General features: G+C 40.2%; 1 protein-coding gene across 6 annotated transcripts in view; it reads right to left on the reverse strand.

Annotated features, from left to right (window-relative positions):
* The window catches only part of OSBPL6 (oxysterol binding protein like 6), a 75,268-nt gene extending 67,861 nt beyond the window's left edge, over nucleotides 1-7,407 (reverse strand). For 2 of the 6 annotated variants that reach the window (XM_062640732.1, XM_062640729.1), the window contains exon 1: nucleotides 6,987-7,407. The gene's annotated coding sequence lies outside the window, so the exon portion shown is untranslated. The remainder of the gene's footprint in view (nucleotides 1-6,986) is intronic. The other 4 variants (XM_062640734.1, XM_062640730.1, XM_062640731.1 and 1 more) reach the window with 3 other exon arrangements.
* Between the last annotated feature and the right edge of the window lie 2,011 nt (nucleotides 7,408-9,418).

Here is a 9,418-nt window from a genome sequence, read left to right on the forward strand (position 1 = left end):
GTACAAAACCTGAATGGCACAACAAGCAAAAGAGGTCTTATTTAAACAATGCCTGTGGTACCCTCTCATTTTATCACAAACTATCTGTAACTTTCTTTACAAAACAATTTGTAATGAAGGGTTCAAGGTATGCCAGCAGCAACATCAGCACTTACACAGTGAAGTCTGAAACTTTGATTTAGCAGTCTATTAACCCAATAAAAAAAAAATAAAATCCTTCCTTTTTTTAAGGAAACATTATAATTTCAAAAACTCAATGGATTATACACAAAATCAAAATTTCCAAATCATGCTATATTTACAAGGTGCTTAAGTATTTTTCATCATAAATACATTCATGAGAACAAGGCAAAAAAAAAGTTAAAAGCTCTCTGATTATTTAAGGTGAATTTAAGACTCTTTTAGAATAGGTACACATATACATATAAATAATATGGTAATATTTATTATTTATTTATATATATAAATTTATACATTTAAATAATAGGCAATATATATCTCAATATATGATATACATTACATCATATATAATGATCTATTGCTCTTCTGTGAATGCTGTAGTTTCACATTTTACATTTGTAAAGTAAACATCATTAGACAGGCACTTTCTTAGAGTAATAGGTAGACTAAATACAACACCCACAGCAAGCTTTGCCACGTGTCACAGAATGTGGAAGGTGAAAAATGGAAGTTTATTTTAAAGTAAGATGGAAGAAAAGGCAAACGGCTATTATAAGGGGGGGAAACCTGTCTCCTTCTTTTCCCGAGCAAGCATAAGTGCCCCAAGTTGCTTAGATGCTAGCCAAGTATGAGCAGCCAAACATGAGGTTCAGTTGTGAAAGCAACACTTAAGCATTTTGCTGTCCAATATCCGTTAATGTCAAAGCAAATTGCAAACGGCACAACTGAAAAGAACAGTTAAAAGGCGAATCCAGGATCTGGCCTGTGCTATGGTGACAGCACAGATTACCAGATGGATGCAAATCCTGCAGTCGACAGAATTGCTACTCTAGTGCTGAAAACTGATGACGTTAACAAATACAGCTGAAAGAGGGCTCTTCCGCAGTCTTGACCATTTCGTTGCTGGTCAGTTGGACAGGATGAATCATCAGCTTGGATGAGTAGGCATCAAGTGGAATGGCTTAACTGTGGGCCACTCAGTCTTTCATTCTACATAGGTAAGTAATGTTTTGACTACTGGATAAGGAAGATCATGAGGGGAAAGGAGTGGTGGCCATGAGGTGTGAGGGGCAGTCAAGAGGGGCAGTCATGAGGGGAGTTGTGAGGGGCAGTCCTTAAGGGAGCTCGTGAGGGGCAATCATGAGAGTTGCTTGTGAGGGGCAGGTGTGAGGGGAGCTCGTGAGGGCCAGGCGTGAGGGGGGGATTGTGAGGGGCAGTCATGAAGGGTGCTCGTGAGGGGCAGTCATGAGGGGTGCTTGTGAGGGGCAGGCGTGAAGGGGGCTTGTGAGGGGCAGTGATGACGGGAGCTCGTGAGGGTCAGGTGTGAGGGGAGCTCATAAGGGGCAGTCATGAAGGGTACTCGTGTGGGGCAATCATGAGGGGTGCTCGTGAGGGGCAGTCATGAGGGGAGCCCATAAGGGGCAGGCATGAAGGCTCGTGAGGTGCAGTTATGATGGGGAGTCATGAGGGGAACTTGTGAGTGGAGTTTGTGAGGGGCAGTCATTAAGGGGGTTCGTGAGGGGTGCTCATGAGGAGCAGGTGTGAAGGTAGCTGGTGAGGGGCGGTTGTGAGGAGCAGTCATGAGGGGATCTCATGAGGGGCACTTGTGAGAGGCAGGTGTGAGGGGAGTTTGTGCGGGACAGTCATGAGGGGAATTCATAAGGGGAGCTCGTGAGGGGCACATGTGAGTAGCAGTCAAGAGGGGAGCTCGTGAGAGGCACTCGTGGGGGCAGTTGTGAGGAGAGAGGAGGGATGGCCATGAAGATTGAGGGGAGATCATGAGGGGAGAGCAGCGGCAGCTGTGGGCCATGAGGGGTGACCTTGAGGGGAGATGAGGGGTAGCTGTGAGCAGCAGGGGTGGCAGCTAATACAGAGTAGGACACTGTGGGGGGTAGATGAGGGGGAACTGTGAGTGGAGGGGCAGCCATGAGGGGAGACCAGTTTGCCCTTATTGACATGGTTTAGTGGTGGGCTTGGCAGTCCTGGGGTTATGGTTCGACTCAATGATCTTGGAGGTCTTCTCCAACCTAGTTGATTCTATGATTCATAAACATCAAGTGATGGCTTTTCATGAATAGTGACCTTGCTTAATGCATAAAGGAAATGCACAATTTCTTTCTCCAACACATTCAGTTAAAAGTAACATCAGTTAAGGATTAATTTAGACTTGATAATAATCAAAAACATTAGGTCATCTAAAATAACATCTTGCCCTCTGGTGCTTATGAACGTCTATGAAACATCAGCAAGCCTTGACTGTTCAGCATCTTCTGTATTTCCTGTTTTAGAAGACAGTTAATGTTATATCATATGCATGGGCAGGTCTAAAAAGCCACACAATATGCCAGTGAACTACATGAGTTTTGTTACTAACTCAGAAAATGTAATCTTTCATGCATGTGAGGTAACACAAGACTGACCAAGAGTAACTAAACTACAGTGCATGCCTAAATCTGTTGCCACTTCAGCACATGGAAAGATCAACAGTGCAGTAACAAGCTTGAAAAAGAAAACAAAAGTGAGTTTTAATTGTTAGAATCATAGAATAGTTAGGGTTGGAAAGGACCTTAAGATCATCTAGTTCCAACACCCCTGCCGTGGGCAGGGACACCTCACACTAAACCACACCACCCAAGGCTTCCTCCAACCTGGTCTTGAACACTGCCAGGGATGGAGCATTCACAACCTCCCTGGGCAACCCTTTCCAGTGCCTCACCACCCTCACAGTAAAAAACTTCTTCCTTACATCCAATCTAAACTTCCCCTGTTTAAGTTTTAACCCATAACCCCTTTTCCTGTCACTACAGTCCCTAATGAACAGTCCCTCCCCAGCATCCCTATAGTCCCCCTTTAGATACTGGAAGACCGCTATGAGGTCTCCACACAGCCTTCTCTTCTGCAGGCTGAACAAGCCCACCTTTCTCAGACTATCTTCATACAGGAGGTGCTCTTTGTGCTACCACAGTAATAAAAAAAGATGGTTTTCTGGACTGTTGCAATGGAAGTACTATAATCTCTTATTAAAAAAAAAAAATGGGCATAGCACTGGAATGTTAGTTATAATTACACATTACAAATTATAGAAATTGTCACTGAAAGGATTATGGCTAATTTCTCATGATAAAGTTTTTACATATACACCTTAGAGGGAAAAAAAAAAGGCACTAAAAATACTTTCAAAATCTTGCAATATTTCATTGACATTAAAAGCTGAAATTTAATATTTGTTTATTTACTGCTCTTCATTTGTTTGACTGATTAATTATTAACTTACGGTCTCCTCATCTGTACAGGAACTATCCAGAAGACCACGCAAGGAAACCAGCATTTTAGTGAAAGTGCTTTCCTCAGACAATCACACTGCCTTGAACAGAATAAAAGAGGGACTCTTCCACTCCCACATTCTGGCTGACATCATCACTCCCTGATAGGATGCAAGTACTGGCACTGTTTCAGCTCTGTGTGTAAATTCCCATATGTCCTTTTGCTATATTTGGCCCATAACACAATTTTCTACCAACCTTTTCATTACTAAATTATTTTATCATAGTTGAAATAGAAATCAACATAGCAAAACAATTTCTTTGAATTCAATGAAATCTAATTAAAATATTGACTGTTCTCCATCTATGCATAAGTAGGACAAAAACCAAACAGGGAGCTGTCCCAAGTCTCTTCCAGTTCACTCCACCTGAGGGTGGAGTCTCCAAATCCCAACAGACTGCAGGATTAAATATCAGTATCAGATATTAGTAAGGATGGTCACTTGTTTAGGTTCTCCCTGCCTCTGATGGCTGTGCTGCACCTGTGTTTTCTTCATCAGACAAGTTAGAATGAGGGTTCATATGATGCATCCCCCTGTCTTAACAGGACAGTAATTCTAAGCGGTGATTAGGACTTTTTAACTCTTATTAATTATACTTTGTCAACACTAAAGAATCAGATTAGCAACATAACTTTTCTATATGAGTAGCCTTCTGAACTTGGCCCACAAACATGCCATGTAAATGAAAAGAAGTTCACTTCCAAGATGTAAATCAGAAGAGCTTGTCTTTAAAATTTAACTTAGTAAGTCATTTACAAAAACTGAGTTTCAAATCCATAGCCAACTAAGATATCTCACCTTTGTTTCAAAATCAGGGAAGCAAAACTATCCAATCTAAATTTAGTAAGCAGCAAATAACCATAAATTAGACCTCTGCGTTAAGAACAGTGAGCATCTGCAAACCAAGCTCTATGTGCAGATTCAACATAGTCAGTATGACTTTGCAGTATTTTAGCCTTCCTTAATAATTCCTGTGATTAGGGGCAATACACTCAAGAACAGAATGGTTGTTTCTTTTGTGATGGGATTGTAATGAAGAGATACACTGTGAAGTATTTCACAGGTATAAAGCTTTTAAGCACTGGAAAAAGCACTGAAGATAATCATTGAATACCTACTCTCAAGTCATGTAAATGAAATGGTTGCTGCACTATATACACAGGTCAGTTTGTGCAACGGTACTCAAAGATGTGGCTGTAAAAGTGCCAAGCGCTCTCAGCAGCACTCAAGCACCAAACAGGTTGCAATCCATAAGAAGCTTTTACAGTCCGAAGTGTTAACAGGACAATATAAGTCAGCAGCATTACACTCAAGTCCACAAATTCCTAGCAAAAAATGTGAAGCATTTTCAATCTGTGTATGCCCTTCCCCTGTGTTTATCCAGTGCTGATACACACCAGCTTTCAAAATGACCAGTTACATCACTGGTATGTGTACTTCCACTGCCTGAATAAAATCCCACTAGCTATCTTCTCAAGTACACAAAGAGGCTCTGTATCACACGTATCTATAATTTGAGTCCATCATCTTCATTACCAACAAAACACTTTTTATTCTCCCTCCAGTTTCCTCTGCTTGTTCTTCTTCTGGTACCTCTGCCACAATCATCCCATAAAGTTTCACAACTGATAGCGCAAGAGCATTGCACTCCAAATCCATCCTTAGTTTTCTGGAGTATGCCCTGGCCTTTGGTTGTTTCATTTCCATCCAGTATATAGGTAGTCTCTGCTGAAAGGATACATATACGACAGCTGAACCAACATACATATATATATATATATGTTGTGCTACAGGCATTACTACTTATATTGCAACGGTTATATTAATATATATCACAGGCCTCAACCAGAAAAAAAAAGGCTCTTTAAGTATGACCAACTAAAGGTTAAGAATCTGCTCAACTAGGATGTTCCAAAAATAAAAGTGACTGGTGACTCCAAACATCTCAGAGATTATTCATTCTTAACTGGCCAGCCCTCTGTAGGAACTTTCTAACTCAAAACTGGTATCTAAAGGTTTTCATAAGCACAGTCCCAATGTGTTTTACTTCAAGCAGTAGTGAGAAGATTTGTGGAATGTAAACTGTAGACAGATCCATTAAGTCTGTCATGGTCTTTTAAATAATTGTGTCACATTTCAGATGGGTATTTCTCTGATATACCATATCTATAAATTAGAGGTGATAGTGCTAATTGACCATTCCTAAATACAGTCTGCCAGATGCAGCACAGGGATGTAAAAACAGAGTGTACATCAGAGCTATCTCCACAAGGCAATGCTGAATTAAAAAAGATTTTGTCAAGTGTCTGGGAAATCATAGCTGGATATTAGGCTTTGACATGGCCTAAAAAGGTATTTTTAAAACTAGTTTTGTCTCATTTTAAGTGTTATGCTTTACACTAACAAACCATTAACAGATTGCGTTTGTCAACATAATCTGTAAAAAATGTTTTTCTCACACTCCACAATAAAAAGCTGCCCTGTTAGAAATGCTGTTCTTGGCACAAGGTGTTAAGCTGAGTTCTGCCCCCACGCCTCCAGAGAATGGCTCAGCAGAAGCTAGCTCCCAAACCCGTTTTTAAAAAGAGGACAAGCCTCCCAGACCATGCTTTCAAAGAGAGGTTTAAATAAAAATCCTGTCTCATTATTTATAATGATTTTTTCTAAACCATCATAATGAATCCAAAAAGGAAGCTATACAAAACCAAAGAGCTTTTATATTAATTAACAAAGTAATTATATGTTGTGCTTATTTGCTTAAACAAGCTATTTCAGTCTACAGTGGTAACCCTGAGGAACCTGTGTGTCCTGGGTTCAGCAGTAGCAGGCATTTTTCTCCTTCTTGGTAGCTGGTGCAGTGCAGTGTTTTGACTTTCGGCCTGGGAACAGAGCTGATAGCGATGTTTTGGTTTGGCCAAGGACTTTGTGAGCCTCATGCTCTGCCAGGGAGGGGGGAAGCCGGGAGGAAGCAGAGACAGGACACCTGACCCAAACTGACCAAAGAGGTATTCCATACCACAGCACGTCATGCCCAGGATGTAACGGGGAGTTAGCCGGAAGGGCTGGTAGACTGCGGGGGTTGGAGGAGGTTATCAGTCAGTGCTTGGTTGGGCTGGGGGGGGGGGGGGGGGGGGAGTTATCAGTTGGCTGGTGCTGAGGTGATGTATTCTCTTCCCTTGTTATTTCCTTTATCATTGTTATTATTGGTGGTAGCAGTAGTGATTTGTGTTATACCTTAGTTACTAAACTGTTCTTATCTCAACCCGTGAGAGTTGCATTCTTTTCGATTCTCCTCTACGTCCCTCCGGGAGTAGGGGGAGGGAAAGAAGGCGGGGAGTGAGTGAACGAGTTGTCTGACTGGGTTTAAACTGTGGTAGCCAAGTGTCAATACCACAATATTTGCCATACACTGTATTAATCCACATGCCAAAAATATCAAAGGCTAAAGATGTTTCAGAGACCACAGCAATATCCATTTTACCTGCTAATGGTGTCAGCTTCTTCAATCACATCCATTAGATTTAGAGAGAACCTAATGCACAAAGAAATGGAACAGCAAGGATTTAGAGAGGTGCAGCAACTATTCAAGAGCATGTGGACAATAATGAACTGATGTACAAAAAGGGATCTGAGGGAAGTTTTCAGTGGTCAGGAACATTTTGGGTCAGTGAAATTTCCAGCATATGCAGAACTTTGAATCTAGTACCATGAAGGATGGTGAACACATAAGCAAAGGTAATTCATGATCAAAGCCAGCAATTCCCATAGGATCCACACTGTGCTGAGGCCTCCTTTACAGCCTCAGCATAGCAAAAGTGAATGGCAGATCGTGTTCTTGAGATACTAGTTCTAACACAGCTGGCTCCTTTCCACATCGAGGGGGAAGCAAATAAAACATAGAGCAGCAGCAAGCAGAAATAAAAGCTCCTAGAATTAATCGGGCTCTGCTCCTTAGAATATGATTTTTTTTTGTCCTTCTAAGATAGGATAATGATGCCTTCAGCTTGACAGAGGACAAAATTCCAAACAATAAAAGCATTTTCCAGCAACTGTAATAAGATTAAGATTGCAATATTCACAACAGCAGGATGATTTGGCATAGAAGACAGTAAGAGAAGGATGCATTATAAGCTACCCTTGCATTGTCTTTAAAATTTGGTTCAGCCAAATGCAGTGACTAACCCAGCCTATCATTTAAATGGGGAAGTTGCGCAAGAAAGCGCAAGTGAGAGAAACATCAAGTAAAATATTCCAAGTTAACTTTTTACTATGTATATCTAGCAATTATTCAGCAATTTCCCTTGACTTTATTAAGCAAAACCAAATAGCCAGTATACAATGTAGAAGCGCAATATTGCTTCATTTTAGTAAAATATTTGCATGTTTTCTCAACCCCTCTATGAAATTATTTGTTTGCCCATCACATACACATATTTCCTCTCTCCAAATCTGCCTCCTGTTGCTCCTATTGATCAAGGGCTTCAAAAAAACTAGAGCTGGCACTTCAGTACATCCCTTTTTCAAAGAGGAAAAGCACTAGTTTGTGAATAGCTTGTGACTACTTGCAAGACCAAGTTAACAACGAACATAGAACATAACTACCTAGAACACAAGGGACTCAACAGTGGAACTGATGTTCAGGTTTTTCTATAAAGCCTCTGGACAGGATAACAAACAAGGAACAAGGCCTTGTTCTGCCACTACTGCATCAAAAAGACCAAAAGGACTTCACTTTTGTATGCTCTATGCATTCAAGCAAAAGGGCTGTCACCACATTTCTGTTGCCTTCCTCTTCCCCTACCACCACCTTTAAATACTTGCATGGCAATCATCACCTCATTATCCTGATTGAAATACACAAGTTAACATTTCAAAGAATTTAGCACAAGAAAAAACTGTCATGTATTACACTTCATTAAGTCAACTACTGCTGATTATGCAAGAAGAACTATTTCAATAATATTTAATTAAATCATTTATTCTATTACTAGGTTGACAGTAGCTTCCGTTATTTGGAAATAGCTTTTCAAGCAAGGTTTTCTTCATGATTTCATCCACTGGACAAGTAAAAGCATACAAAATAGAGGTGCTAGAGAATTTCATAGCCAGATTTTCAGCATTCTGTATTTTTATTCTGTCCTGGCTGTCACTCTCATTTCAAAGCCTGCTTTCTTTGTAGATTTTTTTTTTTCTTTGCCTGAGTCAGAAATGACTCATCACCTAACTTATGATGAAATGTTCCAACAATGGTACATTCGTCAATTGGAATAGAACCAAAGTCTTGAGGTACCCTTGCCTTGAAGCATCTTCCAACTATAAATACACTATCTGTTCCAGATGATAGGCATAAATTGAAACTACTACTCTTTCCTGTAAAGCCTCTGATCATGACCCTACTACATAAAATTAAGGAAGGGGTGAAAACCAGACTGCCTACATTGGATGTTCTAATCCCACCCCATCAGCTTTTACTTTTTGCTACATAATGTTGGGAAAAGATTTTTACTTAGAAATCAAAAGGAAAACATCACCTCAACTAAGGTCTTGTAAAAGTCTGACACAAAAAGAAGCTCCAATATAAAATCAGTTACCTAGCTATCTCTCTACAGTTCTGAAACTGAAAATAATGCAAGACAAGAATGACTGCAATAAAGCTCCAGTTCCTTACGTTGTTCTGAACACAGTGCACCCTGATAAACATGATTCACAATTTTTAAACCAAATCTATTATTCTTTTACATGAAGAAGGTCAGTTATAAATGGAATTTTCCACCTATTCATCACTTCAACCCTTTTTTTAATCTAACAATTGTGTATGTTGTACAACATATTCGTAATCCTTAACAGTAGATTTAGCCATCATAAAGACCTGCTTGAACAAGCTGACAACATAAGTGATATTTAAAATGCCTG

Source organism: Pezoporus occidentalis, unplaced genomic scaffold (genome assembly GCF_034315485.1).
Source record: "Pezoporus occidentalis ecotype Australia unplaced genomic scaffold, CSIRO_AGI_Poc_V1 ctg66, whole genome shotgun sequence".
NCBI lineage: Eukaryota > Metazoa > Chordata > Aves > Psittaciformes > Psittacidae > Pezoporus > Pezoporus occidentalis.